Raw genomic sequence first — 8,611 nt, forward strand, 5'->3', positions numbered from 1 at the left:
CTTAGCATGTTGCAACTCAATGCAGGTACAAATAAAACATGATCTGCTACATTTTCTATGGTTTCTGAGGTAGTTTGCATTTTAGAGCAACAGTTCCAGATCCATGAATATTCATATATTGACCATTGGCAGTCTGAATTCTTCCTTTAGTATTTCTGTTTATTTCATCAAACAAAGCTTCATTATAAGAAGAATGATTTGTACATCCACTGTCTAAAATCCAATTGTTTGATTTTTGCTTATAATTTTTTGCCATAAGACCTTTATGCAAAAAAACCGAAATTGCTTTCTTTCAATTCGTCTCTCTGAGGTCTCTGCTTATGCTTAGGTAAAGCATGCTGCCATTGTTCTCTTTGTTTGAAACTTGGAGAGCTACCATTGGCTGTTGAACTCTTGGGTGAGTCACAATGCTTAGCCAGGTGACCACGCCTCCCACAGGCAAAACAGCATTGTGATTGGTTCCTGGGAGGGGCTTTTCCCTTCCCTTTGTCCTTCCCACTGGCCAGGTAATTTGAGCCACTCTCTTTGGGATCACCTTGGACAATGCATTCCTCTTTTAGCTTTGCAATAGCTTGTTCAAACGTAATCTCATGTTTGTCATTTAAGAGAGAAATAAATGGTTCAAAGCTCTCTCCTAGTGTGCCCATAAGGCAACCCAACTTCTGTTGGTCATTAAATTCAAGTCCTGTTAACTTCAACTTACCAAATATAGTAATCAAGGAAGTTATATGTTTTTCACAGTTTCCTTTTGTATTAAGTCTGAGTCTCATCATTTCTTGAATCAACATTGTCTGAGATCTAAAACTTGTAAAGCCAAATGCTGTCTGAAGTTTGTCTAGCATCTCCTTAGCAGTTGTACATTCTTCAGTATGGATCCATTTATCATCCTCAAGGGAATAAAAAACAATAGTGTTTTCAATTCCATCTTTCTTTTTCCAGTCTCTTATCTTTTGGGCATCCCCTTCTGATCTAGGTTTCTCAATACAGAAAAGAGCTCCTTCTGCTCCCAGGGCAATTTTAATCCTGCTTTTCCATTGTTGAAAGTTAACAGCAGTTACCTATGGCAGTCTGGCAAGACCTTTATTGTTATGCTAATACATTCTTTCTTGCTGGTCTGAGAAGAGCTTTGATTCGCTAATACAACTAAGAAAAACAGCAGCCAAAAAAGTATTTTAAAACTAGTGTCTGATACAGAGCAAAGAGGGGAAACAAACACGCTAAAAAGACTCAAAATAAATCCTAAAAATTCTGGTTTAATTCTCAACTTATTCTGGGCCCATAACTTGTTTGGTTTAAAAATGAAGTAGGAACAGTATGTAGTCCTATATCTTAGCAGAAGTATTTAGTAATAACAGTGGATTTTTGAGAATCAACCAGCCCACCTTTCCCTCAGACACAAATAACAACAGAGACAATCTTCTTAGGTAAAAAGTATAAAGAAGGTTTACTCACAACCTTTCATATGTTCAGGAAACATAGGCTCTAGCTTAGATGGAAAAAGTAGGAGTCTTAGTCCATTTTAGTCTTTGGTGATGATGCTCCTGGAAGTTACATCATGGTAAACAGGTACATAGAGATATTCCCCAAATATTAGTTAGAGGGAACATCTCCCTATCAAAGGGGGCGGCATGAAAGCTTGCTTGAACCCAACAAGATGAGCCCTTTGTCTGATCCAGCAGTTCTACTTAAGTTCTTAAATATGCAACTGCTGTCTAATTGCACCATCTCTGGTATGACTTACTTGTGTCCTGATTATCTCACAATTGCCAGTCCAATGATGTGGGGAAGAGCCAGAATAAAACAGAACATCACAATGTCGGTAAGGTATGTTACAGAGGGAGAGAGACTAGATGTGCACTGCCATTTGTCAGTACACACATGTTTAGTTTATTTATTTATTATTAATTTTTTATCCTGCTCTTCCTCCCCCAGGGAGTTACATCAGCCACCTCATCCCCGTATGTACATGCACCTGTTTGGCCTTCTCGTCCAATGTTAGATGGGAAGCAATGCCAAATTGACATGTTGACATGCCAGATTGACAAAGCTTAGAATGGACTTTTTTCTCAAGGCAGAATCAAAGGATTGCAGCCAAAGATATATTTTAGACAGTCCTCAATCCAAGAAATATGTAAAAATAAATAAACAATTGAGATTATTTTTTGACAAAAGCAAATAAAGTACAAGCAAAACACTTGACAGTATATTGTACGATGAGAACTCTTTCACACTTGAAGTTTCCTGAATATCCTGTTTCCAATTTTTTTATGAGTTTTTTTTTTCTTTTGTGGGAAAAAGTAGCCCAGGCAGTTTATGAATCTTTTTGAAGCCCAAGTGATAAACCTTGCCACAATGAACATGACAGATACAACAAATAATATGCACACAATAAAAATAACCCCCCTATAATATTTTTATTTTAATTTCCATTGAACAATTTCCCCCTAAACTGTACCAAGATTGTAAGGGCGGGGGGTGGAGAGTGCCACAGAGATTGTTTTTGACTATTTGCAGTTTGCCTCAGAAAGCTCGCCCAGTTTTTTCAGGTGGAAACCTCAGGACACACACTGCTCCCCCTCCCTCTGTGTATAGTCCAGGGGTAGCCAACCCAGTGAAGGCTTTGGTTAGCATCCCAAAGAAGAGAGCCCAGATCGTGAGATTTCTTTTTTAAAAAATAGTCTCTAGTCCTCCTAGAAAGTTATGGAACAAAATATGCAGGTATCCTTCTAAGCAATTTTCTGAAATGAACCAGCCTGACTACTCCTGCCTAGCAGTGTTTTGAGCTAATGAATGAAGTCAGAGCTGTGATTGATAAATGATTTATTTGGATACCAAACAATAGGAATCCATTGGGTCCTAAAGTGTTTCTGTTTTTATCTCCCCTTTAGTCCACTTTTCTAGTCTCTGTCTTATTTTCTAGTAGTCCTTAGAATCTCTGTAGTATGCCCTGCCTTGATTCCTAGCCACCATAGTGCATCTTTCCTGTGGTGGATTCATTTGAGATCTGGTACTCCCTAGAAGTTATTTTCTGCAAATATTACTACACAATAAGTGTGTGTGGATATTAAAGAACCCCCTCTCCAAATGGCAAATGCAATATGTGGAAATTTTGCAAACAGGTTTAGGCAAGTCTTCTGCTGTGCAGGAGCTGATGTCCAGGTACTAATTAAGAATTCACTGTATAGTTAACTTATACTATAAAGATATGCGTGTCTACTTCAGAAGTAAGTCTCTCTGTGTTTAATGGGGTTTGCTCCCAAGTAAGTGTTTGGACTGCAACTCGAACTTTGGGAGGGTTGGAATGGGGTTAAGACAGATAGAGAAGGACCTCCAAGATTCCTAGGCTATTGCACTGTCCCTTGACCTGCATGTTGACCTATATTTCAAAGGATAAACTGATACACTCAGGGTCTGCTTTCTCAGTTGCAGTTTCTTCATCTCCAGTCTCCTGGGATGTGGAGACATCTTTATCTCTCACATACAGCATGAGGGCACAGACCCAGCTCAGTCCATGTGCTCTCCAATATAGCTAGTTTGTTTAGAACTAGACAGACTCTTTTCAATCAAGTATGTGTTTCCTACATAAACAGCTTCCTTATTTTCAAGCCTAGTGTGACTAAATCAGACAAGCATGCTGCTGCAATAAGATTTCACGCACGCACACAAAGCTCACTCAGAGATCTGTTTGCAAACGTAGAATAGGTGGGTGCAGGATGGTAACCAAGGCTTTGATTTAGGATTGGCATTGGGGAAAGCAGGGTTCCTGTGCCTTTAACATCTGTATCTCCACAAGCAGGACCAGTATGACATAGCTGACTTCCCATGGTAAACACAAAGTTGCCCAGAGCTGGGGGAAGAGAATCGGCAATGACTGTACTCTCTCTAATTTTGTGTTATGCCAGTTCAGTTAGAAGAATGTAAGAGAACACTGAGAGCCACTGTGGTGTATTGGTTAGACAGTTAGAGTGGGACCTGGGAGACCAGGGTTCAAATCCCGGCTTAGCCATGAAGCTCATTGGGTAACCTTGGGCCAGTTACTGTCTCAGCCTAACCTACCTCACAGGGCTGTTGTGAGGATAAAATTGGCAGGGGAAGAACTATATTTGTATGTACACCACCTTCAGGTCCTTGGAGGAAAGATGGAATATAAATGTAATAATAAATAAATATTAAATTAAAGGACATATTGATTAAAGAAGTGCACTTGAATAATGCTCCTTCTAAGATGCTGCCATATGTGACATGTGAATACTTAATGATGTAGTGTCAAAAGGTGGCAAGTTCCATCTTGGAAGAGGTGTTCCCTCCACTTGTGTGTCAGAGGAAGGACAGTGGAGGCTGATCCATTAAGGTAAATGAGGCACTGCCCACCAAGCTCAGTCTGCCCTTAGCCGGCCCACACCTGCCTGCCTCCTTACTTACAGCCGGTCCAAGGCGTGGCACTGACTGTCAGCTTCTTCCTCCTTAGTGTTGCTTTTGTAGAATTCAGCAGGGAGGATGGAGACAAAACCAGAATTAATTAGCTCCACCTATCATTGGTTCTGCTCCACCTACTTTCAGCCTTCCTACCTTCTGTCCTACCAGCCCCAATTGGTTCCAGTCTCCACTGAGAAAGGAAAATATTTGCAGCTACTTGTAGTTAAGCATTTGTAAATGATTAAAACATAACTAATGAGAGAATGGCTCAATGTTGTCACTACTATTGTGCGCACAGACTGCAGTTTGTTATTGTGCTGTGCAAAAGTACAACTGATTTTACTGGGTGTGGCCACTATGACATTGTTTGTCTGCCACTGCTGTGTGTATGTGCATGCTCGTTATTGCTGTTTGAATAATACAGTAGCTACCGTTGCTATGTATGTTAACCACCACGATGTCCCTTGTGTGTTTATTATGTGCAGTCATGATTTTTGTAGAATTAGGCCTCAGTTGGAGGGTTCTGCTTAGAAGCTGGGTCCCATATTTATTTAATTAAAAAAATTCTAACCCACGCCTTCATTCAAGCATGGATTCCTGAGTGGTATACATCAGAATCCCATATAGCAATACAATGTTCAAACAAAACAATAAAATAAAAACGATGTATTTACATCTGAGAGATGTTAAAACAATCCAAACAGCTAACTGGGAGGTACCTTTTCCAGCCCAAGGGCCACATTCTCTCATGGACAGTCTTCTGAGGGCCACATGCCAGTGGTGGGTGGAGCCAGAGGCAAAAGTCAACAAGTAACAGTCTTGTGAGTCTTACCTTTGTACAGTGGGCTGCATTTCAGCTGCACATAAGTCAGAGCTATCTTCACATACGCTCACCTTCCACATAGGCAAGGAAGAGGCATTATCACAGTTCAAGGACACATTCCAGCCAGGGAAAATCACTCCAGGGTGCAAAAGGGCATGTGACCTAGAGAGAGTCCTGAGGGCTAGATAAAGAGGTTTGGAGGGCTGTGTTCGGTCCCCAGGCCTGAGATTCACCACCTCTGAGCTAAAATAATTCAGTAAATATATGAAAGGCTGGGCAAATTAAAACATCTGCTGGCACCAAAAATAATACAATGGTGGCAGTCTTGCACACTTTGGGAGGGTATTCTAAAGCCAGGACACCACCACCCAAAAGTCCCTGTGAATGCAGAATGCATCATCATACAGATGGAACATGGAGAAAGGCCTCATCTACAGATCTTAGTGGATGGGAAGGTTAGTATGGAAGGAGGTGCTGCATCAGATGTAAAATATGAGGAAAATGCAGAATAATAATAATAATAATAATAATAATAATAAATTTAATTTTTGTGTCGCCTATCTGGCCAAAGCCACTCTAGGCGACGTACATATTAAAATTCAATAAAATACAATATAATTACAGAATAAAATACAATACAGTCAACACTAATGCAGGTGTAAAACTATGTAGGGCATATTTCACTTGGAGCACAGAAAATTATGGACAGGTGTAAAAATGTGAGCAGCTCAAACTCTAGGCTATGCACATCTCACCATTACCCTGCGTTTCTAACTCAAACAAGGTCAGTTCAAGTCTTTGAGAGAGCACCATCCTTACCCTTGTGGCTTTAAATATCCTTTTGCAAGCTTTTGACTACAATGAAGTCATGACGTGTCTCCAAGAGAGTTCAGAGAAGATTAAATATGGTATATTTTATAATTGTATAATTTAAATAACTAGCCACTCTTAATGTTTATAGCTACATCATGTGATTATGAGTATTGCAACATTAAAAATACATGATTTTTAAAACTGGATCCATATAGTTCAAAGGGATACTAAGGGCCAAACCAGACCTTATGTTAAGTGAGTCACTTGCAATAAAGTGAGTGATTTGATTTGCAATCAAGTCAGGGAGAAGAGAGGAATTAACAACAGGCATGCCAAGGGTGATTTTCATAAGGGGGTTTAACTCTTTGCGCCCCTGCTGTGGTCCTGGCAAAAAAACCACTTCCAAACCACAAGCTATTAGCTGCAGGAGGGAAGCCTCTATTTTTGCCAGGGGGCCCTGATCAATTACGGCAAAAATGTCAGTAGGTGAATGACAGGACCAGGGAGGAAACAGGCAGGTGAAACCATGGCCGCTTTATATCTCCTGTCACACTGGGAGATTTAAAAGTATATAAATTTTATCCAGGTTTGAATCCTGCAACCCTTCTAAACCCAAGACATGATTATGCAGATTAGCAACACAGGAAGCTGTCTTATACAGAGTCAGAAGATAGGTCCATCTAGCTCAGCACTGTCTACACCAGCCTTTCCCAACCAGTGTGCCTCCAGATGTTGTTGGACCACAACTCCCATCCACCTCAGCCAGCATTGCCAATGGTCAGGAAAGATGGGAATTGTGGTCCAACAACATCTGGAGGCACACTGGTTGGGAAAGGCTGCCAGAGCTTGGAAAAGTTACTTTTTTGAACTACAACTCCCACCAGCCCAATCCAGTGGCCATGCTGGCTGGGGCTGATGGGAGTTGTAGTTCAAAAAAGTAACTTTTCCAAGCTCTGGGCTGGTCTACACTGACTGGCAGCAGCTCTCCAAGGTTTTGGACATGGGACTCTCTCGGCCCTATCTGAAGACATCTGAGATTGAACCTGGGACTGCTGAGCTAAAGACTTGCCATAATGAGCCATTGGCTCATTCTCCGTTGCTCCCATTCAGTTTTATGGAACATTTTAGGACATAGTTGAGGGAGGGGCCACAACTGATGTCACACGTCAGACACTGGTAGCACCAGGCTAAATGTCATCAGGGACAGCTTTAGCTTCCATCCCAGTGATGCCCTCAAGTGCATGCCTTTGTTTCCTTCCATATAAGTGAATGGATAACATTAATTCTTACACAGAATGTTTAGAGCAGAGGTGGTGAACCTGTGGCCTTCCAGATGTTGCTGAACTACAGTTCCAGTCATCCCTAACCACTGGCCATGCTGGTCGGTTGGGGCTAATAGGAGTTGGAGTTCAGCAATGTCTGAAGGGCCACAGGTTTGCCACCCCCAGCTTAGCGATAACTTGCCCACTATGCCTAGTGCTGGCTGTGCCAACCAAGACCACATTAACATAATGCATTTCTTTATTTTATTGTTTATTGTTTATGTATTATTTGATTTATATCCCGCCCTTCCTCCCAGCAGGAGCCCACGGCGGCATACAAAAGCACTAAAAACACTTTAAAACGTCATAAAAACAGACTTTAAAATACATTAAAACAAAACAACTTTAAAAACTTTTTAAAAAAGCTTTTAAGACGTCTTAAAAAAAAGGTTAAAACGTATTGTTAAAAAAAAGGTTTAAAAACATAGTAAAAAGCAATTCCAACACAGAAGCAGACTGGGATAAGGTCTAACTTTAAAAGCTTGTTGAAATAGGAAGGTCTTCAATAGACGCCGAAAAGATAACAGAGATGGTGCCTGCCTAATATTTAAGGGTAGGGAGTTCCACAGGGTAGGTGCCACCACACTAAAGGTCCGTTTCCTATGTTGTGCAGAACAGACCTCCTGATAAGATAGTATCTGCAGGAGGCCTTCACCTGCAGAGCACAGTGATCGACTGGGTATATAAGGGGTAAGACAGTCTGTCAAGTATCCTGGTCGCAAGCTGTATAGGGCTTTATACACCAGAACTAGAACCTTGAACTTGGCTTGGCAGCAAATGGGCAGCCAGTGCAATTCTTTCAGCAGCGGGGTAACATGTTGGTGATACCCTGCCCCAGTGGGCAGTCTCGCCACTGCATCTTGCACCCGCTGCAGCTTCCGGGCCAACCTCAAGGGCAGCCCCACATAGAGCACATTACAGTAATCCAGCCTGGAGGTTACCAGTGCATGGACAACAGTGGTCAGGCTATCCCGGTTCAGAAATGGCCGCAGCTGTCTTATCAGCCAAAGCTGGTAAAAGGCACTCCTAGCCACAGAGGTCACCTGGGCCTCTAGTGACAAAGATGGATCTAGGAGCACCCCCAGACTACGGACCTGCTCTTTCAGAGGGAGTACGTCCCTATCCAAAGCAGGCAACTGACCAATTATCCGAACTCGGGAACCACCAACCCACAGCACCTCCATCTTGCTAGGATTCAGACAGTTTATTGGCCCTCATCCAGCCCACCACTGAGTCC

This window comes from Rhineura floridana, chromosome 6 (assembly GCF_030035675.1).
Source record: "Rhineura floridana isolate rRhiFlo1 chromosome 6, rRhiFlo1.hap2, whole genome shotgun sequence".
Taxonomy (NCBI): Eukaryota; Metazoa; Chordata; class Lepidosauria; order Squamata; family Rhineuridae; genus Rhineura; species Rhineura floridana.